Consider the following 12,908-nt stretch of genomic DNA (forward strand, 5'->3'; position numbering starts at 1 on the left):
ATCAGTGAGTCTGTGCTTGGATGAATCAATCCTACTCTGCTAATGGCCCTCAATTCATCTGTCATGATTCCTGCCCCTCATGTCCCCAGCCCTCCAAGATGTCAGGCTGGAGCCAGGCCACGATCACATACATGGCCCTCAAGGGCCTCTCCGTCCCTCCAAAGATCCACTTGGAGTCAGACTTGGTGCTTGTGGCACCAGCCTCACTCACTCCCATGGGATAACAATGGGGAATTGGACTTGTAGTGCATTGATGGGGACAAGATGGATGCCCCCACATATTTCGGTTCCCAGAACTGCAGGTGCAGTCTAGTCTTTTGTGTGTGGTTCAGCCCAGAGACACCTGGGATACCCAGAGACTATTTAAGCCATGCCCAGGCTGAGAAACATGCTTTGTGTTTTCTGCACCTGCAGCATGACACTCACCGTGTTCGCATCGGTCTCCAGTAGGCCTGCATCTTTCTTCTGCGCTCAACTCCTGCAAGATCAAGAACACCGTTAGGAAGAGCCTGACCTTGCAGCACTTCTGCCCATCATTCCTCAAGGATTTCATACAGCCACCTGCCAAGTCACTCGTGTTCTACACAAGCAGACACCTCTTCTTCAAGGAACACATATCCAGGAAAATAGAAACGGCTTGGTTCCAGCTTTACCTCCTGTGGAAAATTAAGCCCTTTATCTCATGAAACAATATCAGATCTGCTGCCCAAGGCTTGGTCCTCTCTAACCTGGACTGTGGAAATGTCCTTCTGGAAGGCCTTTCAGTATCCACCCAGGCACCATTGATATGTGTCTTACATGCTGCAGCACGCCTCATCAAAGCATATCCAACCACACCATCCCAACCCTCATCGAACTTCACTGGCAACCGCTGCACGCATATCACCTTCCAATTCCATCACACCATTTTCAAGGCCATCAACCTCAAGTCCCCAAGATATGCCACTTACAAGCTTAGCATCTCTGGCGGTCTACGACCTACCAGAAATAAGGACATGTGCAGAATGGAACTCCAATGGTGCAGGGAGGAAAGAACTGTCTACACCCTCAGAATTTGGAACTTTCTCCCTGACAACACAAGAACTCAAGGCCCTACTTTTCAAGGAATCGCTCTTCCCAAACACGCATGTTCACACACTCGCCTCACCTAACCTGAGGATGGGTGATCTGCACCCGCCGGTTTTCTCCCCAGTTGCTTGTTGATCACTTGCTGCCAAACTTCCCAGCCACCCCCTTGGTGTTATCTACCTGGTCCCTTGTATCTCTGCTTCCCTCACTGCATCCTTCCCCTTTGACTTATAAAGTGCTCTGTTGCTCCCCAGAGCTAAGTCCACAGTCAATAAATACCCTAATAATAATAATAAAATAATATTGCGAGGGCGGAAAAGGGAAGCAATGAGACAATATAAAACATAACATTAGAGATAAATATCCTTAGCTACGTGATGTATCCCATCTCATGACATCATAGGCAATTTAAGCTTTGCTTTCATTATGTCTCAGATGTCGTGCAGAAGCCCTCCGCGGAATACACCCCAGTAGTTAATAGGTACCCATCTATAATTCCATTACATAACGAAATGGTTAATAATAATGTAAATTTTGGAATTGATGTTTCTTTTGATAGACTTGTTTCCCAAATTAATCAATAAAAAATCTGAATCTGCTTGTCTATCCTGTTTCACCCAATAAGGTCATCCTGGACATGCAGCAGTTAAATAATTGTTTGCATTTATTTCTTGATTAAATGCTTATACAGGTGCACTGCAATGCAAGATATTCTGATTACAATGCACCCTTGTTTTGCCTGTTTAGCAAAAACGATTTATGTTGAAACCATTTCTTCTAAAGTCTTTCACGAAAATGCATAATGTAAGCTTACATGTTTTCATGATGGTTTGTGGGCATCAGCAGGGCATGTGGGACTTTTTTGTATTATGTTCCATGGACATAAGCCTTTCGGACAGGGTGGAGGTATCAAATGGCCAGTGCAGGACCTTGCTTTCAGTGATGATACAGGACATTGGCACTGCGCATTACCAAGTTAAGTACGCTGGGGACGCTACAAGTACGGAATCAAGGGAATGGTGGCTGGTCCTCAGAGAGGCTCACGTTATGCAAGGTCAACTTCAATAGGCAGCCCTTTAAGGGAATGGCGGCTGGTCCTCAGAGATGCTCACGTTATGCAAGGTCAACTTCAATGTGCAGCCCTTTAAGGGAATGGGGGCTGGTCCTCAGAGAGGCTCACGTTATGCAAGGTCAACTTCAATAGGCAGCCCTTTAAGGGAATGGGGGCTGGTCCTCAGAGAGGTTCACGTTATGCAAGGTCAACTTCAATAGGCAGCCCTTTTGATTGGGATACAAATCCGGAATATCTAAATAAAGGGAAGTTGGGGAAGGGAAGCAGAAGTTAGGAGGCTCTTCCCTCATGACCACTAGGTGACTAAGTGGGACAATTAAGAGCCCTCACTAAATGAATGACTACACCATTTGGATTAGAGCAAGCACCAATAGACCACAAGGGAGTGGGAGGCTGAACCCCCCAGACCACCAGGTGGATTTGGGGTAGGTTAAGAGCCCTTGCTGCAGTAAATATTTGGGTAATTAGTGCCATCACTAAACGATGCTTCACATCTTATTATTGGATCAAGTGCAATTAAGAGCTCTCACTGAAGTGATCACAGCATTATCTTAGTGGGGCACGTGCCACAAGACCACCATGTGTTAGGCGGGCTGCCCCACTAGACTACGATGGCAATGTTTGGGGGCAACTGATGGAGATTCTGCCGAATTACAGTACAAGACTAAGTATCACTATACCACCAGGGAGTCTGCCTTCGGGGAATAGTAAGATGGGGATTTCTATGGGGGCATTCAACCTTGGACCAGTTCCAAACAGCAACAGGAAACGTTGGACACGTTTTTATGTCATCAGAAACTAGCTATATATGAATCATGTCCAGAGCCTCACATGGCATGCAGGAGCGATCACGCCACCAAGCTAGCAACCAACACAGTGCATCCAATTATTAAATATCTCTGTTATTAGGATATTTTTTTAATTTCTAAGGACTCATTTGAAAAATATTTTCAGTCCTAAATAAGTTCCCATAACAACATTAACTCTGAAGCTAACATTTTCATTTTTATAGTATAGATAGAAAGATGCAGAATTAGTGATGTATGGTCAGTTCTTTCTTTTTTCAAATGGATGGTTAGTTTTTCACCTATTTCACGTGCAAGATGTTCACCAAAGTTATGGAAGGGGTGATGCAGAGAGGTCAGCCCCTGTCGTCGAATCGCAAGTGCTTGAAAAGTATAGACTTTCATTTCTGTTTATTGTGTCCACTGCAACAGAGAGAGGCGAATTTTCATAACTCAAAATCTGCTGGAAAACAACTTGATGTTGTAAAATTTCACAATGTGTGTGAAGACATTTATATAAAAAAAAAAACTTGTGGGACACTTCGAAAATGCACCTGCAGAACAAATAAATCAGTGCAAGCGGGCGTCTTTCCTGTTACAAGAAGTGCACACACACATGTAATCTTGATAGACCACAGGCAAGATAAAAAAACATCAACTGGTGCGAAATGCTAAAGGCGTGCGTGCTTCCTTCGCATTGAGCCCAGAAGCTATTTTTATTATCAATCCTGAAGCCCGGGGGTGCCCCGGCCTCTATGTTCACCACACAGACGCATTTCAAATCCAAGCACTGGTCTTTGTTACGGTTGTCATGTGAAATGACTATCATAATAGAAAACTACCGCTCTAGCTCTAGAAAGCCAAAGACGTGATTTAGAAGAACAGTGGCCTGTGGCTCTGTCTTCACAAGCTAAAGGCAATGGATACAGCAGTCAGGAAGGATCCTTCCAGGTACGTTCCCTTCCCAGGCAGCTGTTGAAACAACTATGGCCACATGGGCTCTGCAGATGGAGATCAGCTCCTAGCAGGTTCACTGTTCTCAAAAGTGATTGAGGGATGATAGTGGGGCAACAGTGATTGGGGGGTAGTAGGGAGGCAACCGTGATTGAGGGATGGTAGGGGGGCAACAGCGATTGTTAGCTTAATGTGAGTTCTTAATGTATCACGTGTCCCTCGGTGGAAGGGGGTGGGAGATACAAATCAACTTCTGCCATGTTGAGCGTTATATAACATTAGTACCCAGCGAGGGTCAATCAGAATGTAACAATCTGATTGGCCCACGCCGCGGTTTTACCTGACCAGGAATCCCTCGTCGGATTCCTTTCCTTTGTTCCCAGCAGGGGGTGTGGCAGCCCCTAAGCCAATGAGGAGGCTCGAAACGGGGCAGTCCCCGCTCCGAGCATCCACACAGTTGGAGGCTGCCATCCTCCCCTGCCGGTGATTCAGGTAAGTTTTTTCTTTCTTCCTCCCCCATCCCATGCAAACAATACCCTCCCCGCCCTCCCAACCCCACTTACCTTCTTTTTTCTCCTTTTTTGGGAGCAAATGTGCTGGGAACACTTCTGTCCCCAGTGCGTCCGCTCTCCATGGCAGCCATGGAAAGGGAAAACGGACTCTGTTTTCCCATCCCCGGTGGTCATTTTTTTAAAGCTTTTTTTTCTGTTCCGAAAAGTTGCCGCGTTTTGAAACAGAAAAAGAATGCTATTAGTACCCCGGTCTTGTGGGCCAGGGGGGTACTAATAGCAATAAACCCATACCCGTGGGGGCATTACTGAGTCAGCTAAGGCCCCGGGGCCTTCGTTAAGGCCTTTGCTCCGCTCTGGCATATAACTATGGGCCCCTGGGCATTACCTGACTCTGTAATGCCCCCGCGGCTCGGGGCTTATTGCTTAATAAATGTTTGGGTTATGCACTGAATGCTAGTAAGCAGAATTTGCTAGCTGTACCATGGCAAGACATTACCAGTCCAATGGGTTTTAACGTAGGAGCCTGGTCCATTCTGCCATTTGTACTTTCACCTCTTCCACTGAATCTTCTCTACCTGAAAACATCTTTCTTGACTCCTAATATGTAATTCAACTGTCTGTATAAACAATGTATGCAAGCAACCCATTTCTATGCCAATTATCCATACTGCCTTAGCACAGAGATGCACACCGTTTTAAGGCACGCAGAACATTACGAATGACATAGTGTGCCTCATTGTTCGGATCTTTGCTCTGTTTTCTCACTGCCTGTCATCATGCAATCCACTTCTTCCTTCCCACCCTCTTTCATCTTTCCTACCAATCTTCCTTCCTTGCTCCATCCACCACTCCTTTTTATTCCACCAACCACACTATTTACCTCTCCTCGTCCACCCAACCACCTACCACCATTGCTCCTCCTCCTATCCCCTTACCTGTAGCTCACATATGACTCAACACCCTCACTCCAATGTGATGCCCCTGCAGATGTTACTTGCCACCCCGCATGGCACATCTGCCCGAAACCCATCTATCACCAGGGCCAGCCATACCTACACGACCACCCACTCTCAATCACATTTTCAAGTTACCCAGCACTCTCACCTACAACACCACTTCCCTCAGCAAATCTCTCTTCCCCCCATAGCAACCTACGACCTTACCCTATCCAACTACCTATGCTACCACCTGCTACCAGCGAATAACCTTTTCCTACAATCCCATTGGGAGTGTGAGCACATTCTTATCTCCAGTCTCGATGAGGTCTAAACAAAGTCTATTTCCGTCTGGACCATGTGACAGGAGACCATGTTTGAGCTCCTTTTTCGCCTTTAATACTATTAAATTAATAAAACTTGGCACTCATAGTGTTTTTCCATTCCAACTCAACAGGAGCTTGCCTCGCTTCTCATGTTCATTGTATCTTCTTGAATAGATAACCCATTTCTTGGATGCCTCCGCCCTGACACTGTGCCAGACAATGGTACCGCCCTTTTTGCTCTCTGCTTTCTAAGCCTGGCGGCTAAGAGCGTGTGAGCCGTGTCCTGCTTCTCGTAATTTCTCTGCTTGACATATCTCAAATGGGCTAGCTTTTCCATGCCAACTGTCTTTGAGTTCCTGCCTGAGCTCCCTGGTTTCAGCTAGGAGTTCCGAAGCATGTGTATTGTCCTGCTCTAGGGCTGTCTCTCTGTCCTGTATCAACTTCTTTAATTGGTTCTTCCTGAGCAGCTGTGTTCATTTGACAGTTGCCCCCAGACCATTATTAAACTTCTTATGGTTGCCTTTGCGGCTTCCCACACAGGTAACCTAGGGATTACACCTGTGTTGTTGCTCTCAAGAAACTCTTTTATTTCCATGCCTAAGGAGTCCCTAAAGGGCCTGTCTCTAAAGAGCATGTCGTTGCATACCCAGCACCTATCAAGCCGCTTGCTGAGGCCCAGATCCAAATCCACTACTATCATGTCATGGTCGGAGCAGCCTATTGGTTTGATGCTAGCATCTTTTAGGCGGTGCTCCAGGCCACCTTCCAAGAAGATGTAATCAATTCGGGTGAAGGTGTTATGTGTGGGGGGGGGGGTAGAATGTATAAGACTTTTGCATTGGATGCAGGGCTCTTCATGTATCTATTAAGAGATGCTCTAATATTAAGTCCCGGAATAGACCTGTTTACTGGGGGGTCGCACCCTCTCAGTAGGATTTCCAGTCTAGCAATGTGTCAGAGACCTGGTTGAAATCCCCTCCACAGATCAGGGAACCTGATATTTCGTTGTCTAGTTGGGCGAGGAGTGTTTTGCAAAAAGCTAATTGTTGTATGTTTGGGGCGTATACCAAGCATAGGGTTATGTACATTGATTTGTTGGCCCTGTCTACAATAAGATACCTCCTCCCTGGGTCTTTGTGGGTCAGCGCAATGTGTAAATCAAGGGAGTCATGGTATATGATGCCTACTAGCCCTTTCTTATCAGCTTTCGAGACCCATAGCGTACCCCCCACCTGTCTTCCACACAGGGGGAATTCCTCCTTACATTTAAACTTGGTCTCCTGTACAAATAATAGATCTAGTTTTGATTGTTGAAACTGTTGGGTGAGCATCAATCTCTTATGTGGTGAATTGAGACCCTTGACATTCAAGGATCCGATTTGTATGGTATCAGCCACCATCGCCAGTCTGTGTTATGTGCTTTACCATTCCTGTACCCAATCAAGAGGACCAAATCCCAACTTCAACCAAACCGCTATGAAACGGGAATGCCGAATCAGCCCTGCGCACATCTCCCATCCTCTCCCGGCCGGATCATTGCTTCCTTCGGCAGTGGTATCCTCACCCCACTGGTGACAAGGCCCTGGTTATGTGTTTCTCCCAATCTGAACCCCGGCCCCCTTAGTAGACCCCAGGAAAAAAAGAAGAGAAAGAAAACAAAGAAGGGAGAATTAGATGTTGTCCTAAGGCTCGGAGACACCCTCGTGAATGTCATAGGACCACTTGAGAAGTGACTCCGTTGGGGCCTGGACTACAAAAACTACATAACATTCTAACTGGTAACCGAATAATATGCATTATAACTCGTGTGTGGGCTGCCCAGCCGGGTCAGCAGGCGCTTGTAGGCCCAGAGCGCATGGATCTTAAGCTGGTGCATGGCCAGACGTCATGTCACATGGGACCCACGTTGCCCAGTTTTATTGAACCCTGAGTGGGCATTTGTTGTCCTGGTCTGTGGTTTTCTCAGGAAGTGACTGGAAGGGAGTGGGGTTGACTCTACTCAGGCTCCAGTCTCTTGAATTTCCTGGTGCCTTTTGCTCTGCCTCGTCTTGTGTCCCCCAATGAATTCTGTCGAACTCCAACGCCGGGTTTGGAGGGGTTAGGAAGAGGGAGTTCACCAGTGCCTTACCCTTACTTTCCAAGCTTTCTGGACTCTCCTCTGGGGTCTCGATCAGACCTTGGATGCATATGTTTGACCTCCGGTCCCTATTTTCCAAGTCGTCTACCTTTGCTTCAAGGTCGAAGTTCCTCTGCTCCAGGTCTTGGTGGCGGCCCTCGATTCTCATTTCCACAATATCTGCGGATTGCTGGTAGTTCTCTAAGGCCTCCACCTTGTCTTCTATTTTGCGGACTCTTTCCTGGAGTGCATTGACTTTGGCAGTCATATTGCTGCAAAGGGAGCGGATTTCATCCAGTAGGAGGCGAACGTCAGCCTTCGTGGAGGCTTCCTGGTCGCCCCCTGGGATTAGAGAAGTTCCCTGGGGTTGGGGGGATGCCATGGTTCTGGACTCTCTTCAAAACCTCTGCAGCTTCGAGGCTGTGGTAGGGTTGAGATCTGTCTGCATGTGCTTCCCAGGTTGCTTGTGTGAGCCTGAGAGGTCCTCTCATGCACTCTGCTCGTGGATTCCTCTCACTCCAAGTACGGTTCCTGTCACCACACACTGTTGCACCTGTGACTTCCTGGGCCTTAGTGATCCAGGTGCTGTGTGAGTGAGCGCACGACCACAAGGCGGGCTGGGATGTCGGGGCCCTGGCTCCTCAAGTAGCTGCTCTCAGAAGCTGTGGTGTGAACGGGGTGCGGGCCGGTGAGGAGTCAGTGGTTTGTCTCTATGCATTCTCCTCTCCTCTTGTGGGTTGTCGGCGCCCGAGGCTGGCGACCCAGTGCCGCTGCTCCTTTGCTGTCGCCAGTGATGTCTGTGCCAGCAATGCTGAGAGTGCCCGTGCCTGTGCTGACAGGGAAGGGGGGGTGGCTCTCTACATTGGGATATCTGCAAAGTGTCTTGTGGTGAGCCCAGGCCCTCTCCCAGTGGAGTTGTCGTGGCCTTATTCACCCTGTGTGATGTTCCACTCTTGCTACAGTGGCCAAGCCGGGCTGCTCGCTCCTAAAAACTGTGCCTGTGGCTAGGCGAGCTTAGGGGCGGGCTCCGCTGCTGGTACAGTTGTGAGGTACTCTTTGATATTTGGTCTGCAGGGCGCATCCGCTATGTTGATTCATCAGTTTTGTTGGGGCGCGAGACTTTTCCCTTGACCCTTTTCACTTTGCCCCGCTGCGGTTCTCCTGGAGCAATGGGTTATGAGCGGGTACAGGGAGCAGTAGAGTTCAGGTGCTCATCCTCTTCCAGGACTGCGAGAGCCTTGCGCATAGTCCCCGTGGCTCTGACGGACCTGCTTCCCCTCTCCCTAACGCCAGATGGGTATGCAAGGGTGTAAAAAGTCTGCCGATGTGCCTGGCCTGCGGTTGCTTGTGCATAATGCACCGCAGTCGAAGTGCCATGTGGGAGCAGAGTTGTGAGCTGTTGTTGTGGGGGGCAAATCTGGCTTCGGCCTCCTGGAGGGGTTTTGCCGGGGGTCAGGAGTCTGCTGCCTCCTAGTCCGGTCTCCTTCGTGGCCGTGTGCTTATGCGGGTGGGTGGGGGAGGATGGGGGACCTGTATGGCCATGGTTACTGCGGGTTCTTCGTGTGGCCTGTTTCCCCCCACTCACTCCTTATCGCTGAGTTTCTGAAGGGGGTGGTGCTCTTGAGGGGCAACGGGGAGTCACTGCCCACTCTCTCAATGGCTCTGGCTGTTGCTCTTTCAGCCTGACAAGCCCTCGAGGGCTCACTGCTGGAGCTCAGATATCCGCAGGTGCTAGTCCAATTAGAGTTAGGGTGCCCCAATGCACTCAGAGCCTCGCCCACCCGACTGTCTTTCAGGGGAGGAGGGAGGGCTGGCGAGATATGGGGTCATAGTGGCACTTCTCCAGAGAGACCGGAGGCTGCTCTCTGTGTCTGGGTATTGATGTACAGTTTTGCAACGTGGCGTGGCTCAATCTCTCAGGCTGCTATTTTCGGGAGCTGGAACTCGGGCTTCCTCCAACCGATTTCCTCCAGGATTGCACTGAAGCAAAGCTGGCCCCTTACTACTGCTTTCTTCGGGGTCAGACGGGCCTGCGGGCCTGGTAGAGCTATCTGTAGTCAGTGTCGTTTTCAGGCTCCGACGGAGCTAGGTGTTCAGGCGTCCATGTAGCCTGCGCCCCCTGGTGGTCTCCTGAAAACCCCTTTTTGATCAGGCAACCCTGTAAAACGATAGGGTAACTGTAGGATCTGTTCAACCATCGCCACAAGCAGCCCCAATTTTAGGATCCTGTAGAAATACATGTATATTAGTACTTCGCCCAAGAAGAGCAGAATAAGCGTGAATTGTGTAAAAAAAAATTGCGAGAAGGAGCCTATGGGCATAGGCATCTGACAGGAATATTGGATTAACCAAAAAGAAACTGAACCTAGAAACTGCTCACATTTCCAGTCGTCAAATTCAAACTCTAGATTTGGCATATTTTGAACATCAACCCTTTGTAAAGTCCAAATGAAAGATTCCTGTGACTCAAGAACTTGGTTCGCACCCTTGCTATAATATTTATAAAGAGTGTCTGGGGTGAGCCACAGTCCAAATGCATACTTGTATTTAGTTAATCGGCAACCTTGGTGTCCTTCTTCCTTGTTATTGATCAAGTCTGCACATGCTGAACTTCTTCTTCTTGCCTTGCTTCCGAATCAATGGTTAGGGTTGTGTTGGTCTCACCAGCGTAAGGTTTTATGTCACATAAGTGAATCCAAGCGCTTCTTTCTTGGACTTTTTACTGCTGAAGGAGTAACATTCTCAACACCACAGTGAACACTAAAACATGGCTCGTGCCACTTCCGTGTGAAGTTACACACTAGAACTGGGTCTCCAACAAATAGTCTAGGTACAGGAAGTAGTTCTTGAATTCTGGTTGCTGAATGGTCTTCGTCTGAGTCCTGAGACCGACCCCCCTTACGCTTGAGTTGATCTGAAATGACAGAGATACTAGCGGTCATACATGTCAAATAATCACGTAACTCATTTCCTAACATTTCTGCAGTCTTCTGGGCATCACTTCAGCTCCTCGATGGAGGAGACAAAGACGTTCTCATTCGCCTCCCTGTCACTAGTTTGTGGGGAGTGAGGTGGTGGTCCGACCCAGGCTAGTTACTTAATGCATATAATGCAAGGGGCAGGTCATACAGTCATCCCTTCTTCAGTGTCAATTTTAATTTAGCAATTCTCTCTTTAAGGAGACTGTTGAGTCTCTCACATAACTCATTTGCTAACGAGTGATAAGCAGAAGAAAACTTGTGTTTTATACTAAGCAATAGACTTCATTAACAAAATGGGGCCCATTGTCGGATCTTAGCACCTCATATACTCCCCATCTGGGAAAGATTTCTCGGACTAAAAACTGCATCATGGTGTGTGCAAGGACCTGATTTGATCCACCTAGAAAAGAGACACACCACCACTATCATATATACACTACATACTTGCAGCATATTAAAATAATCAATATGTAAATGCTGAAAAGGACCATTTGGTCAAGGAATCACTCCTCTGATCATTCGCAGTGATTGCCCAGCGGTAAGCTTTTGACATCTGATGCAATTTACTACATAAAATGCAACGTGTTCTAACAGGTTTGGTACAAACAAGTTATCCACAATAGCTGCTGCAAGGCTTTCCCTAGTTACATGCGTAGGGTAGGGCGGCCGTTCAAGCACTACCCTTAATGGCTACAGGCATCACTGGCTTTCCAGTGCTGTTCTGTCACCATAATGCGTCAGAGGGGGACAAAGAACACCCCCTTTGTTTCCAAAATTCCTGCTCTTCCTGTGGCGCACTGCCTTGAACTTCCATCAACTGTGTTCTTGACAAACCCTTCATTTACTGTCATGATTATAACTACTATTTCCTTTACATCTGGAGTATCAAAACTTGAAATATCTGGTAAATATGCAACTCCTTTGGCCTCTTCGTCTACGGCTTCGTTCCCAGCAAGAGATAAAGTCAGTTTGCTTAGTATGTGCTGCGCATTTAACTATTGCAATGGCTTCTGGGAGTTGTAGTGCCTTAATAAGTCTGTCCAATAATGCTGCGTGTTGCACTGGAGTGCCATCCGCACTGAGGTAGCCCCTCCTTTTCCAACGTGCTAACCCTGCGTGCACGGTTGATGTCACTTAGGCGGATTCACTGTACACTTTACTTCCTGCCTTATGTGTTTTTCAAGTGCAACAATAAGCGGCACCAATTCTGTTGCTTGCGCTGAAAAGTGAGCCGGCAGTCTCACTCGCTACCACTTCAAATTCACCATTGGCTCTGAGTCTTACAACAGCTAAACCGGACGGCATTTCCCCCCTAGTTTGATCGATTTTTGAATACCCATCAATGAAGTGAATCTTCCCCTATTAACGCATTTTCCTTTATGCGTGGGATGTCATCGGAGGACTCCTCATAGTTGGCGCAATCATGCACATGCACACTATTTTACACCTTACTGTTTTGATTTCTGGATCCGATATAACTACCTCATATGCAGAAGCTCTCTGAGATGCCAATGTACCCTTAGGTTTTTCCAAAATGGCAAACAAAGCATGCTCAACAAACAATGTCATAGAACACCTATCACAATACTAGTAAACTTCTCTATTGGGAACACAGCTGCTGCCAACGACTGTTCACAAAGGAACGTGTCCCTTCATAACTGGGTCCAGAATCCCACTATAATATGCCAAAGGATTATACCCTAATGTGGTTCTCTATTTAAGCACTGCTGTCATGACTCTCCCATTTGTGTGCGAAAATAAGAACTCCTCATCACAGTTGGGAATTCCTAAAACTTGAGCTGTACAAATTGCTTTCTTTAATTCTTCAAACCCTTCCTCCATTTCCTCAGTCCATTTAATTTTTTCCTTATTCACTTGTGCTTTCTTCAGAGCCTGCAAAAGGTGTCTGCTATATGAACTATAATCAAACACTCACGCTCTAACATAGTTGCATAATCCCAAAAACCACTGCATGTGTTTTACCGTGTGCGGTTGTACTGTTTTCATGATCGCCTCAGCTCTTTCAGGTGTGACCCTTTTCCCTTTAGGTGTGATCAACTGAGCATTTTCTCTTTGTCTACCTTATATCCTTTGGTTGCCAGAATAGTCATTAACTGAATAGAGTATTATCTGCACTCATTTTCTGTTGTGCTACAAAC

The sequence above is a fragment of the Ambystoma mexicanum genome, chromosome 1q (genome assembly GCF_040938575.1).
Source record: "Ambystoma mexicanum isolate Mex_15411 chromosome 1q, UKY_AmexF1_1, whole genome shotgun sequence".
In the NCBI taxonomy this organism is placed as follows: domain Eukaryota; kingdom Metazoa; phylum Chordata; class Amphibia; order Caudata; family Ambystomatidae; genus Ambystoma; species Ambystoma mexicanum.